The sequence below is a fragment of the Triticum urartu genome, chromosome 2A (genome assembly GCF_056163025.1).
Source record: "Triticum urartu cultivar PI428250 chromosome 2A, HENAU_Tu73, whole genome shotgun sequence".
Lineage (NCBI taxonomy): Eukaryota > Viridiplantae > Streptophyta > Magnoliopsida > Poales > Poaceae > Triticum > Triticum urartu.
The window spans coordinates 686,974,763-686,989,432 of NC_141874.1; the positions used below are offsets into that span (position 1 = coordinate 686,974,763).

Genomic DNA, 14,670 nt, shown 5'->3' on the forward strand with positions numbered 1-14,670 from the left:
AATGATAAATGGAAATTTGGAAATTTGGAAAATAGTAAGGACGCAGTGGAAAACAGCGTCCAGCCTGGACGCAGATGAGAAGGACGTCCTAGTCTGGACGCTGTTGTTGCCAGCATCCATCATCTGGTTGTGCCTAACCCCGACTCCCTGAACAGATAGCATGGCTGGAGGACGCCACCTCCACCTCGTCCTCGTCGCCAACCTTCATCTCCCCGCTTCTCGGCCGGCCTGGCCTCCGGCTCATCGATCCCCGCCGCCCACTTTCCCATAGACAGCGCCTCGCCTCTGCCTCGTTGCCCCGACCTCCGACTCAGCCCCATCGCCCACACCCTCATGGCTGCCCCCGATCTCTTAGCCTGATCTTTAATAACTTGTCATTCCTTAAAACATGATGAGACAAATTATGCTAAGAGATCATCTCTTGTCTTCTCTTAAATAAGAAAAGACAAGGTTTTTTCTTACGAATTCTCTCTCCTGCACCTCATCATTTATCCTACGTGGCACTACTAAGATAACACCATTGTACATGCCCTAAGCCTGTGCCTCCAAAGACTGAACCTCACCTGCACCACTCATCTCTACAAGCACGGGCAACTTTGCGTCTCCAGATCGTAGCACATCCATAGCCTGCCCGCAACGGACGGCCGCTGCATCGGGTCGTGGTGCACGCACCAGAGCCCTGTGACGAGCAGACGCTCCATTTGCAGCCTGTCAAACTCGCCATCCAGCCTCCGATCAGGCGCGTCGACGATCCGGTTCCGGCAAGGGTGGAGGCAGGATTTGAGCTTAAACGGGGCCGAACATGGTGATTCTCACTTAGAGGGGGCCAAGAAAGCTAATTTTGTCCAAACATCATGTCTAAATTAGACTTAAGTACAAAATCATCCTTATTGTACAGGGAGGCCAGGGCCCTTGCTGTTCCCCCTAGCTCCGCCATTGGGTTCCGGACTTTCGGTGGTACATGCCACGGACCGAGGCCAGCAGCGCCACCGAGGCCTGATGATCTGGCCGCCTCTACGTTGGTCGCCGGCCGCAGGCGATCTTGAGGAGCACGATGCCGAAACTGTACACGTCGGACTCGGTGCTCAGCCTGCGGCTGCTGACGAACTCCGGGTCGATGTACCCGAGGGTTCCCACGACGACCTGCGTTGTCAGTGTGGCTCGGCTCAGTGGTCGACGAGGCTCGCTAGCCTGCAGTCGCCAAGCTTGGCGTTGCGCGACGCGTCGAGCATCACGTTTGCGGGTTTGATGTCGCCGTGCATGATGCACTGGTCGCATTCCGGGTGGATGAACCGCAAGGCGGAGCCCAGGCCGAGCGCGATCTTGTACCTGCAGTGACAGTGGCGGGTATAGAGCTTGGATACTGCCAACTCCGGCTCAAAAACTTTTAGATAAGATCGGTCGATGCAGAACAACAGAAGGAGGAATACCTCTCGGGCCACGTTAAGGGTCTGCCAGGACTGTAGAGATGGGTGTCAAGGCTGCCTCCGGAGACGAGCTCGTAGACAATCGCTAGTGATCTCCGGCCACGGTACCAGCCGATGAGCTGGACGATGTTGCGGTGTCTAAGACGGCTCATGATGTTGACCTCTGCCTCAAACTCCTTGCTCCCCTGCACCGTCGTCTGCTCCTCCGAGAGCGTCTTGATGGCCACATCCCGGTCTTGGTCACTCAAGTAGCCTCGGTACACCTGACCGAACCCGCCTCTCCCGATCTTTCTTTCCTCGGCGAAATTGTCCGTCGCGGCGTCAAGCTCACACTTTTTTTTTCCGAAACGGAGGCAAAAAATTTACCTCATTCATTAAATAAGAGAGAAGAGTTTTATGGTGTTACAAGTGACCACACACATGGCATGCAGGGCCGGCCCTGAGGGGGGCAGGGGGGGCGGCCGCCCCGGGCCCCCAAGATCTAGGGGCCCCCTCCGAGGTGTAATATACGTATAAAGGTATGTATAGTAGCAGGCCATAGCTTCACGTAGAAAAAAGAAGTAGCCCAGCTCAAGAAGGAAGGTAGCAGCGAACGCACATAAATCAGGGTACGATCATGCGGAAACAAATCAGCGTACACACGTAAATCACGTCGGCTCATTCTCTTTATATTCCATAACTATCGTGAGACATTCTCCCTCCAAAAGAAAAATAAACGATCGTGTGGCGTGAGGTCATCCCTAATTCCCTCTATTCTCTGTTCTCCGCAAGCTCCAAACTCCAGATCCCAAATCGCTTAGGGGTGACTAGTCTCTGTTAGGTTGATCTCTTTTCCGTTCGAGCCGAACGGCTCGACGGGACCGTGCACCGCTGACCCCACCAACATCCCTACCAATCTAGGGTTACCACGAGCCGATGGGAAGCTCCACTGCATCCACCCTAGCGCACACACAACCCCACGCCGACGACTCCACCATGGCCGTTGGCGCTGGTTCCTCGAGCCAAGGAGAAGGTGATCTCCTCCCTCCGCCATCAATCCTAGCCTACCCGATCCCACATCATCTATCAGTCTCGGGGCACTGTATGCGGCGACGACACAACACGAACATCACCTACCCCAGAAAATTGACATTGCCGGCCCGAGCGCACATGTACATCCTCGAGTGTCTGCCACCAGAAATCCACGTCACATCATCGCCGAGCGTCCAATGACTGACGCCGATCTAATCAATCTCAGGTATGTCAATAGTACTATTCCATACAGTTTAAAGTAAAACTTCATGCTTTGAGAAAGAAAGAATTTGATAAAAGTAGTTGCCATGAAGAAATTCTATAAGCTGCGGATGATTTTTTTTGCATGTTACATATCTATTTGTTTTGGTTGATATGAATCACTTCATTGAAGAAAGGATATAACTCACTGTGTTGAAAGATTGTTCAGATTCACGGTGCATGTGATTGTTGCATCAGCTAAAAGAAGCTTTTCAAATTTAAAATCATTGAAGAACCATTTGGGATAAACAATGAACTAAAAGAGCTTAAATGGTTAGGTAACATTATGCATCGATAACAAACTATTGGATGATATTGACATTCACACAATCACAAGTGATTTTTCATCGAAGAATCTTACAAGAAAATTTGAAGATATGCATATTATGTTTATAACAAGGGGCCCCAAGTTATACTTTCGCCCCGGGCCCCCAAAATCTCAGGACCGGCCCTGATGGCATGACAACTACTCGCATACAATAATGGACCCCAGTTTTTTAGTACCCGCGAGAACCCAAAGCTTGGCGTCGTCGATGATAGTCCGAAGGAGGACCGGGGGTGGTGCACTCTTGCGACGGAAGACCCGAGCGTTACGCTTGTTCCAGATTGTCCAAGAAACCAACATTGTAAGGAAGGCCAAGGCTCGTCGATCTTGGTTTTGCAAGCTGGTTCACTTGTCCCACCATTCCAAAATGGATCCATCCAAATGCCAAGAAGAGGTGTCCATGTGAGTAAGACCGAATTCAAGGATGACCGAGTTCCATAGCCAAATAGTGTAGCGGCATTTGAAGAAGAGGTGCGCGCCCGTCTCGCCTTCAGTCCTGCAGAGCGGGCAGAGTCCACAGTTTTCCCATCCGCGCCGCTCTAATCTGTCGGCAGTCCAAATCCGGTCTTGGATAGCCAACCAAGCAAAGAATTTGATCTTGGGAGGGGCCCAAGCCTTCCAGATCATGAAGTCCATAGGCGAGAGCGTCAAGCCGAGGAACTGTGCCTTGTATGTAGTGGCCGCCGAGTAGATCCCGTTATTGGCATGTTTCCAGATAATGTCATCGCCAGCTTGTGTGTCCAGGTGTAGATCATGCACCAACATCCATAACGTGAAGAATTGACGGATGTGGGCAACGGAAGCGACGATGTTGTGGCTGATTTTAAGAATCCAAGCATTTCCATCGAGGGCTTCACGCACTTTCCAATTCTTATGCGTGGAGGCATCATATATTAAAGGAGCAATGTCCTTCGGTTTCCGCCCAAGAAGCCATGGGGAGTCCCAAAAAGGTGTTTTGGTTCCATTGCCTAAAATGATGGCCGTTGAGGCATAGAAGAAGTCCATATCGTCCTCCGTGCAGGGGTTCCCAAGCCCCATCCAAAGCTTGTTCGGCGCCTTCCATTCATACCAAGGCCATCTAAGACGTAAGGCCCGAGCAAACTTGTCAGTGTCTAGAACCCCAAGGCCTCCGTACTCCTTGGGGCGACAGACCACCTTCCAATTCACTTTACATTTGGCACCGGTCGTCTTATCTGAACCAGACCAGAGAAAGGCCCTCTCCAATTTGTTGATGTTGTGAAGAGAGCGCGGTGGCACGATGAGAGGCGTGATGGTATACACTGCCTGGGAGGCAATGACTGATTTGACAAGTGTCGTGCGCCCGATGGTGGTGCTGTTTTGTCCGTCCCAAGTGACAAGTTTGCCGGCCGCCTTGTCCTCAAGGTATTGGAAATCTACAGACTTGAGCTGCCAGACTAAGAGTGGGAGTCCCATGTATTTCATCGGGAAGGTGGCTCTGGACACCGGTACGCCACTGAGGACATGATCCAAGTCAACGTTGGAGCATCGGATGTGCACAACCGAGCTTTTGTGAAAGTTGGTGCATAGACTGTTGGGTAACGTAGTAATTTCAAAAAAAATTCTTACGCACACGCAAGATCATGGTGATGCATAGCAACGAGAGGGGAGAGTGTTGTCCACGTACCCTGGTAGACCGAAAGCGGAAGCGTTAGCACAACGCGGTTGATGTAGTCGTACATCTTCACGGCCCGACCGATCAAGCACCGAAACTATGGCACCTCCGAGTTCTAGCACACGTTCAACTCGATGACGATCCCCGGACTCCGATCCAGCAGAATGTCGGGGAAGAGTTCCGTCAGCACGACGGCGTGGTGACGATCTTGATGTTGTACTGTCGCAGGGCTTCGCCTAAGCACCACTACAATATTATCAAGGACTATGGTGAAGGGGGGCACCGCACACGGCTAAGAGATCAATGATCAACTGTTGTGTTTAGAGGTGCCCCCCCTGCCCCTGTATATAAAGGAGCAAGGGGAGAGGTGGCCGGCCTAGGAGGAGGGCGCGCCAAGGGGGGAGTCCTACTCCCACCAGGAGTAGGACTCCTCCTTCACTTGTTGGAGTAGGAGAGAAGGAAAGATGGGGAGAGGAACAAGGAAAAGTGGGCTGCACCCCTTGTCCAATTCGGACCAGAGGGGGGGCGCGCGCCTCCTTCCTTTTGGATTCTCTCCTCTATTCCCGTATGGCCCAATAAGGCCCATATACTCCCCGCCGAATTCCCGTAACTCTCCGGTACTCCGAAAAATACCCGAATCACTCGGAACCTTTCCGATGTCCGAATATAGTCGTCCAATATATCGATCTTTACGTCTCAACCATTTCAAGACTCCTCGTCATGTCCCCAATCTCATCCGGGACTCCGAACTCCTTCGGTACATCAAAACTCATAAACTCATAATATAACTGTCATCGAAACTTTAAGCGTGCGGACCCTACGGGTTCGAGAACAATGTAGACATGAACGAGCCACGTCTCCTGTCAATAACCAATAGCGGAACCTGGATGCTCATATTGGCTCCCACATATTCTACGAAGATCTTTATCGGTCAGACCGCATAACAACATACGTTGTTCCCTTTGTCATCAGTATGTTACTTGCCCGAGATTTGATCGTCGGCATCTCAATACCTAGTTCAATCTCGTTACCGGCAAGTCTCTTTACTCGTTCCATAATACATCATCCCGCAACTAACTCATTAGTTGCAATGCTTGCAAGGCTTATAGTGATGTGCATTACCGAGTGGGCCCATAGATACCTCTCCGACAATTGGAGTGACAAATCCTAATCTCGAAATACGCCAACCCAACAAGTACCTTCGGAGACACCTGTAGAGCACCTTTATAATCACCCAGTTACGTTGTGACGTTTGGTGGCACACAAAGTGTTCCTCCGGTAAACGGGAGTTGCATAATCCCATAGTCATAGGAACATGTATAAGTCATGAAGAAAGCAATAACAACAAACTGAACGATCAAGTGCTAAGCCAGCGCAATGGGTCATGTCAATCACATCATTCTCCTAATGACGTGACCCCGTTAATCAAATGACAACTCATGTCTATGGTTAGAAAACATAACCATCTTTGATGAATGAGCTAGTCAAGTAGAGGCATACTAGTAACACTCTGTTTGTCTATGTATTCACACATGTATTATGTTTCCAGTTAATTCAATTCTAGCATGAATAATAAACATTTATCATGATATAAGGAAATAAATAATAACTTTATCATTGCCTCTAGGGCATATTTCCTTCAGTCTCCCACTTGCACTAGAGTCAATAATCTAGTTCACATCACCATGTGATTTAATACCAATAGTTCACATCACCATGTGATTAACACCCATAGTTCACATCGACATGTGACCAACACCCAAAGGGTTTACTAGAGTCAATAATCTAGTTCACATCGCTATGTGATTAACACCCAAAGAGTAGTAAGGTGTGATCATGTTTTGCTTGTGAGAGAAGTTTAGTCAACGGGTCTGCCATATTCAGATCCGTATGTATTTTGCAAATTTCTATGTCAACAATGCTCTGCACGGAGCTACTCTAGCTAATTGCTCCCACTTTCAATATGTATCCAGATTGAGACTTAGAGTCATCTGGATTAGTGTCAAAACTTGCATCGACGTAACCCTTTACGCTGAACCTTTTGTCACCTCCATAATCGAGAAACATATCCTTATTCCACTAAGGATAATTTTGACCAATGTCCAGTGATCTACTCCTAGATCACTATTGTACTCCCTTGCCAAACTCAGGGCAGGGTATACAATAGGTCTGGTACACAGCATGGCATACTTTATATAACCTATGGCTGAGGCATAGGAAATGACTTTCATTCTCTCTCTATTTTCTGCCGTGGTCGGGCTTTGAGTCTTACTCAATTTCACACCTTGTAACACATGCAAGAACTCTTTCTTTGACTATTCCATTTTGAACTACTTGAAAAACTTGTCAAGGTATGTACTCATTGAAAACTTATCAAGCGTTTTGATCTATCTCTATAGATCTTGATGCTCAATATGTAAGCAGCTTCACTGAGATCTTTCTTTGAAAAACTCCTTTCAAACACTCCTTTATGCTTTGCAGAATAATTCTACATTATTTCCGATCAACAATATGTCATACACATATACTTATCAGAAATGTTGTAGTGCTCCCACTCACTTTCTTGAAAATACAGGCTTCACCGCAAGTCTGTATAAAACTATATGCTTTGATTAACTTATCAAAGCGTATATTCCAACTCCGAGATGCTTGCACCAGTCCATAGATGGATCGCTGGAGCTTGCATATTTTGTTAGTACCTTTAGGATTGACAAAACCTTCTGGTTGCATCATATACAACTCTTCTTTAATAAATCCATTAAGGAATGCAGTTTTGTTTATCCATTTGCCAGATTTCATAAAATGCGGCAATTGCTAACATGATTCGGACATACTTAAGCATAGATACGAGTGATAAACTCTCATCGTAGTCAACACCTTGAACTTGTCGAAAACCTTTTGCGACAATTCTAGCTTTGTAGATAGTAACACTACTATCAGTGTCCGTCTTCCTCTTGAAGATCCATTTAATCTCAATGACTCGCCGATCATTGGCAAGTCAATCAAAGTCCATACTTTGTTCTCATACATGGATCCCATCTCAGATTTCATGGCCTCAAACCATTTCACGGAATCTGGGCTCATCATCGCTTCCTCATAGTTCGCAAGTTCGTCATGGTCAAGTAACATGACCTCCAGAACAGGATTACCATACTACTCTGGTGCGGATCTCACTCTGGTTCATCTACGAAGTTCTGTAGTAACTTGATCTAAAGTTTCTCATCATCATTAACTTCCTCTCTTGTTGGTGTAGACATCACTGGAACTGATTTCTGTGATGAACTATTTTCCAATTCGGGAGAAGGTACAATTACCTTATCAAGTTCCATTTTCCTCCCACTCACTTCTTTCGAGAGAAACTCCTTCTCTAGAAAGGATCCATTCTCAGCAACGAATATCTTGCCTTCGGATCTGTGATAGAAGGTGTACCCAACAGTTTCTTTTAGGTATCCTATGAAGATTTACTTCTCCGATTTGGGTTCGAGCTTATCATGTTGAAAACTTTTTCACATAAGCATCGCAGTCCCAAACTTTAAGAAACGACAGCTGATGTTTCTCGCCAAACCACAGTTCATATGGTGTCATCTCCACGAATTTAGATGGTGCCCTATTTAATGTGAATGTAGCCGTCTCTAATGCATAACCCCAAAACGATAGTGGAGACATCATAGATCGCACTATATCTAATAAAGTACGGTTATGACGTTCGGACACACCATTACACTGTGGTGTTCCAGGTGGCGTGAGTAGTGAAACTATTTCACATTGTTTTAACTGAAGGCCAAACTCGTAACTCAAATATTTTACTTCTGCGATCATATCGTAGAAACTTTTATTTTTGTTACGATGATTCTCCACTTCACTCTGAAATTCTTTGAACTTTTCAAATGTTTTAGACTTGTGTTTCATCAAGTAGATATACTCATATCTGCTTAAATCATCTGTGAAGATCAGAAAATAATGATACCTGCCATGAGCCTCAATATTCATCGGACCACATACATCAGTATGTATGATTTCCAACAAATCTGTTGCTCGCTCCAATGTTCCGGAGAACGGAGTCTTAGTCATCTTGCCCATGAGGCATGGTTCGCAAGCATCAACTGATTCATAATCAAGTGATTCCAAAAGCCCATCAGCATGGATTTTCTTCATACGCTTTACACCGATATGACCTAAACGGCAGTGCCACAAATAAGTTGCACTATCATTATTAACTTTGCATCTTTTGGCTTCAATTTTATGAAAATGTGTATTACCACGATCGAGATCCAACAAACCATTTTTATTGGGTGTATGACCATAGAAGGTTTTATTCATGTAAACAGAACAACAATTATTCTCTAACTTACATGAATAACCGTATTGCAATAAACATGATCCAATCATATTCATGCTCAACGCAAACACTAAATAACATTTATTTTAGGTTTAACACTAATCCCGAAAGTATAGGGAGTGTGCGATGATGATCATATCAATCTTGGAACCATTTCCAATACACATCGTCACTTCACCCATAACTAGTCTATGTTCATTCTGCAACTCCCGTTTCAAGTTACTATTCTTAGCAACTGAACTAGTATCAAATACTGAGGGGTTGCTATAAACACTGGTAAAGTACACATCAATAACATGTATATCAAATATACCTATGTTCACTTTGCCATCCTTCTTATCCGCCAATTACTTGGGGTAGTTCCGCTTCCAATGACCAGTCCCTTTGCAGTAGAATCACTCAGTTTCAGGCTTAGGTCCAGACTTGGGTTTTTTTCACCTGAGCAGCAACTTGTTTGCCGTTCTTCTTGAAGTTCCCCTTTCTTCCCTTTGCCCTTTTCTTGAAACTAGTGGTCTTTGTTAATCATCAACACTTGATGCTCTTTCTTGATTTCTATCTTCATCGATTTCATCATCATGAAAAGCTCGGGAATCGTTTTCATCATCCCTTGCATACTATAGTTCATCACGAAGTTCTACTAACTTGGTGATGGTGACTAGAGAATTCTGTCAATCACTATTTTATCTGGAAGATTAACTTCCACTTGATTCAAGCGATTGTAGTACCCAGACAATCTGAACACATGCTCACTGCTTGAGCTATTCTCCTCCATCTTTTAGCTATAGAACTTGTTGGAGAATTCATATCTCTCAACTCGGGTATTTGCTTGAAATATTAACTTCAACTCCTGGAACATCCATATGATCCATGACGTTCAAAACGTCTTTGAAGTCCTGATTCTAAGCTATTAAGCATGGTGCACTAAACTATCAAGTAGTCATCATATTGAGCTAGCCAAACATTCATGACGTCTGCATCTGCTCCTGCAATAGGTCCATCACCTAGCGGTGCATTAAGGACATAATTCTTCTGTGCAGCAATGAGGATAAACCTCAGATCACTGATCCAATCCGCATCATTGCTACTAACATCTTTCAACTTAGTTTTCTCTAGGAACATATCAAAAATAAAACAGGGGAGCTAAACCGAGCTATTGATCTACAACATAGATATGCTAATACTACCAGGACTAAGTTCATGATAAATTTAAGTTCAATTAATCATATTACTTAAGAACTCCCACTTAGAAAGACATCCCTCTAATCTTCTAAGTGATCACGTGATCCAAATCAACTAAACCATAACCGATCATCACGTGAAATGGAGTAGTTTTCAATGGTGAACATCACTATGTTGATCATATCTACTATATAATTCACGCTCGACCTTTCAGTCTCAGTGTTCCGAGGCCATATCTGCATATGCTAGGCTCGTCAAGTTTAACCTGAGTATTCTGCATGTGCAAAAATGGCTTGCACCCGTTGTAGATGGACGTAGAGCTTATCACACCCGATCATCACGTGGTGTCTGGGCACGACGAATTTTGGCAACAGTGCATACTCAGGGAGAACACTTTTATCTTGAAATTTAGTGAGAGATCATCTTATAAAGCTACCGTCAATTAAAGCAAGATAAGATGCATAAAAGATAAACATCACATGCAATCAAAATATGTGACATGATATGGCCATCATCATCTTGTGCCTTTGATCTCCATCTCCAAAACATCGTCATGATTTCCATCGTCACCGGCATGACACCATGATCTCTATCATCTTGATCTATATCAATGTGTCGTCACATGGTCGTCTCGCCAACTATTGCTCTTGCAACTATTGCTATCGCATAGCGATAATTGAAAGCAATTATTTGGCGCTTGCATCTTATGCAATAAAGAGACAACCATAAGGCTTCTGCCAGTTGCCGATAACTTCAACAAAACATGATCATCTTATACAACAACTTATATCTCATCACGTCTTGACCATGTCACATCACAACATGCCCTGCAAAAACAAGTTAGACGTCCTCTATTTTGTTGATGCAAGTTTTACGTGGCTGCTACGGGCTGAGAAAGAACCGTTCTTACCTACGCATCAAAACCACAACGATAGTTTGTCAAGTTGGTGTTGTTTTAACCTTCGCAAGGACCGGGCGTAGCCACACTCGGTTCAACTAAAGTTGGAGAAACTGACACCCGCTCGTCACCTGTGTGCATAGCACGACGGTAAAACCAGTCTCGCGTAAGCGTACGCGTAATGTCGGTCCGGGCCGCTTCATCCAACAATACCGTCGAACCAAAGTGTGACATGCTGGTAAGCAGTATGACTTATATCGCCCACAACTCACTTGTGTTCTACTCGTGCATATTACATCAACGCATAAAACCAGGCTCGGATGCCACTATTGGGTAACGTAGTAATTTCAAAAAAATTCCTACGCACACGCAAGATCATGGTGATGCATAGCAACGAGAGGGGAGAGTGTTGTCCACGTACCCTCGTAGACCGAAAGCGGAAGCGTTAGCACAACGCGGTTGATATAGTCGTACGTCTTCACGGCCCGACCGATCAAGCACCGAAACTACGGCACCTCCAAGTTGTAGCACATGTTCAACTCGATGACGATCCTCGGACTCCGATCCAGCAGAATGTCGGGGAAGAGTTCCGTCAGCACGACGGCGTGGTGACAATCTTGATGTTCTACTATCGCAGGGCTTCGCCTAAGCACCACTACAATATTATCAAGGACTATGGTGGAGGGGGGCACCGCACACGGCTAAGAGATTAATGATCAACTGTTGTGTCTAGAGGTGCCCCGTGCCCCTGTATATAAAGGAGCAAGGGGAGAGGTGGCCGGCCTAGGAGGAGGGCGCGCCAAGGGGGGAGTCCTACTCCCACTGGGAGTAGGACTCCTGCTTCCCTTGTTGGAGTAGGAGAGAAGGAAAGAGGGGGAGAGGAACAAGGAAAAGTGGGCTGCACCCCTTGTCCAATTCGGATCAGAGGGGGGGCGCGCGCCTCCTTCCTTTTGGCCTCTCTCCTCTACTCCCGTATGGCCCAATAAGGCCCATATACTCCCCGGCGAATTCCCGTAACTCTCCGGTACTCCGAAAAATACGCGAATCACTCAGAACCTTTCCGATGTCCGAATATAGTCGTCCAATATATTGATCTATACGTCTCGACCATTTCAAGACTCCTCGTCATGTCCCCGATCTCATCCGGGACTCCGAACTCCTTCGGTACATCAAAACTCATAAACTCATAATATAACTGTCATCGAAACCTTAAGCGTGCGGACCCTACGGGTTCGAGAACAATGTAGACATGACCGAGACATGTCTCTTGTCAATAACCAATAGTGAAACCTGGATGCTCATATTGGCTCCCACATATTCTATGAAGATCTTTATCGGTCAGACCGCATAACAACATACGTTGTTCCCTTTGTCATCGGTATGTTACTTGCCCGAGATTTGACCGTCGGTATCTCAATACCTAGTTCAATCTCGTTACCGGCAAGTCTCTTTACTCGTTTCGTAATACATCATCCCGCAACTAACTCATTAGTTGCAATGCTTGCAAGGCTTATAGTGATGTGCATTACCGAGTGGGCCCAGAGATACCTCTCCGACAATTGGTGTGACAAATCCTAATCTCGAAATACGCCAACCCAACAAGTACCTTCGGAGACACCTGTAGAGCACCTTTATAATCACCCAGTTACGTTGTGACGTTTGGTGGCACACAAAGTGTTCCTCCGGTAAACGGGAGTTGCATAATCTCATAGTCATAGGAACATGTATAAGTCATGAAGAAAGCAATAGCAACAAACTGAACGATCAAGTGCTAAGCTAACGGAATGGGTCATGTCAATCACATCATTCTCCTAATGATGTGACCCCGTTAATCAAATGACAACTCATGTCTATGGTTAGGAAACATAACCATCTTTGATTAACGAGCTAGTCAAGTAGAGGCATACTAGTGACACTCTGTTTGTCTATGTATTCACACATGTATTATGTTTCCAGTTAATACAATTCTAGCATGAATAGTAAAAATTTATCATGATATAAGGAAATAAATAATAACTTTATCATTGCCTCTAGGGCATATTTCCTTCATAGACCCGTGACATCACCGAAGCCCTTCAAAATGGTGGAGAGGTTGTCGATGTCACTCTTGATAGGGGCCATAAAAATGGTCGCGTCATCCGCGTATAAGGAGGTTCTCATCATAGCACCTCGTCCCCGAATATTATGAAGGAGGCCCTTCCTTGTTGCCAAGTCAAGCATTTGGTGAAGAGGATCAATTGCGAGGACGAATAGCAATGGCGAGATCGAGTCCCCTTGCCGAAAACCGCGACCATGTTTGATGGGAGGTCCGCGTAGACCATTGAGCAGGAAACGTGAGGAAGAGGTGCAAAGTACAATAGCAATCCAATCACGAAATTTGCAAGGGAAGCCCTTTCTGTTGTAAATATGCCCTAGAGGCAATAATAAATTGGTTATTATTATATTATATTTCATTGTTCATGATAATCGTTTATTATCCATGCTAGAATTGTATTGATAGGAAACTCAGATACATGTGTGGATACATAGACAACAACATGTCCCTAGTAAGCCTCTAGTTGACTAGCTCGTTGATCAATAGATGGTTATGGTTTCCTGACCATGGACATTGGATGTCGTTGATAACGGGATCACATCATTAGGAGAATGATGTGATGGACAAGACCCAATCCTAAGCCTAGCACAAAGATCGTGTAGTTCGTATGCTAAAGCTTTTCTAATGTCAAGTATCATTTCCTTAGACCATGAGATTGTGCAACTCCCGGATACCGTAGGAGTGCTTTGGGTGTGCCAAACGTCACAACGTAACTGGGTGGCTATAAAGGTACACTACAGGTATCTCTGAAAGTATCTGTTGGGTTGGCACGAATCGAGATTGGGATTTGTCACTCCGTGTAACTGAGAGGTATCTCTGGGCCCACTCGGTAGGACATCATCATAATGTGCACAATGTGACCAAGGAGTTGATCACGGGATGATGTGTTACGGAACGAGTAAAGAGACTTGCCGGTAACGAGATTGAACAAGGTATCGGGATATCGACGATCGAATCTCGGGCAAGTATCGTACCGCTAGACAAAGGGAATTGTATACGGGATTGATTGAATCCTTGACATCGTGGTTCATCTGATGAGATCATCGTGGAACATGTGGGAGCCAACATGGGTATCCAGATCCCGCTGTTGGTTATTGGCCGGAGAGTTGTCTCGGTCATGTCTGCATGGTTCCCGAACCCGTAGGGTCTACACACTTAAGGTTCGATGACGCTAGGGTTATAGGGAATAGATATACGTGGTTACCGAATGTTGTTCGGAGTCCCGGATGAGATCCCGGACGTCACGAGGAGTTCCGGAATGGTCCGGAGGTAAAGATTTATATATGGGAAGTCCTGTTTTGGTCAGCGGAAAGGTTTCGGGTGCTATCGGTAACGTACCGGGACCACCGGGAGGGTCCCGGGGGTCCACCAGGTGGGGCTACCTGCCCCAGAGGGCTGCGTGGGACAAGTGTGAGAGGGGACCAGCCCCAGGTGGGCTGGTGCGCCCCCCCACCAGGGCCCAAGGCAAAGAGAGAAGGAAAAAGGGGGAAACCCTAGGCTTA

The 14,670-nt window shown here is 45.9% G+C and overlaps 1 pseudogene; it reads right to left on the reverse strand.

Annotated features, from left to right (window-relative positions):
* Positions 1 to 531: 531 nt before the first annotated feature.
* LOC125537891 (putative kinase CHARK) overlaps positions 532 to 14,670 on the reverse strand; it is a 45,343-nt pseudogene continuing 31,204 nt past the window's right edge.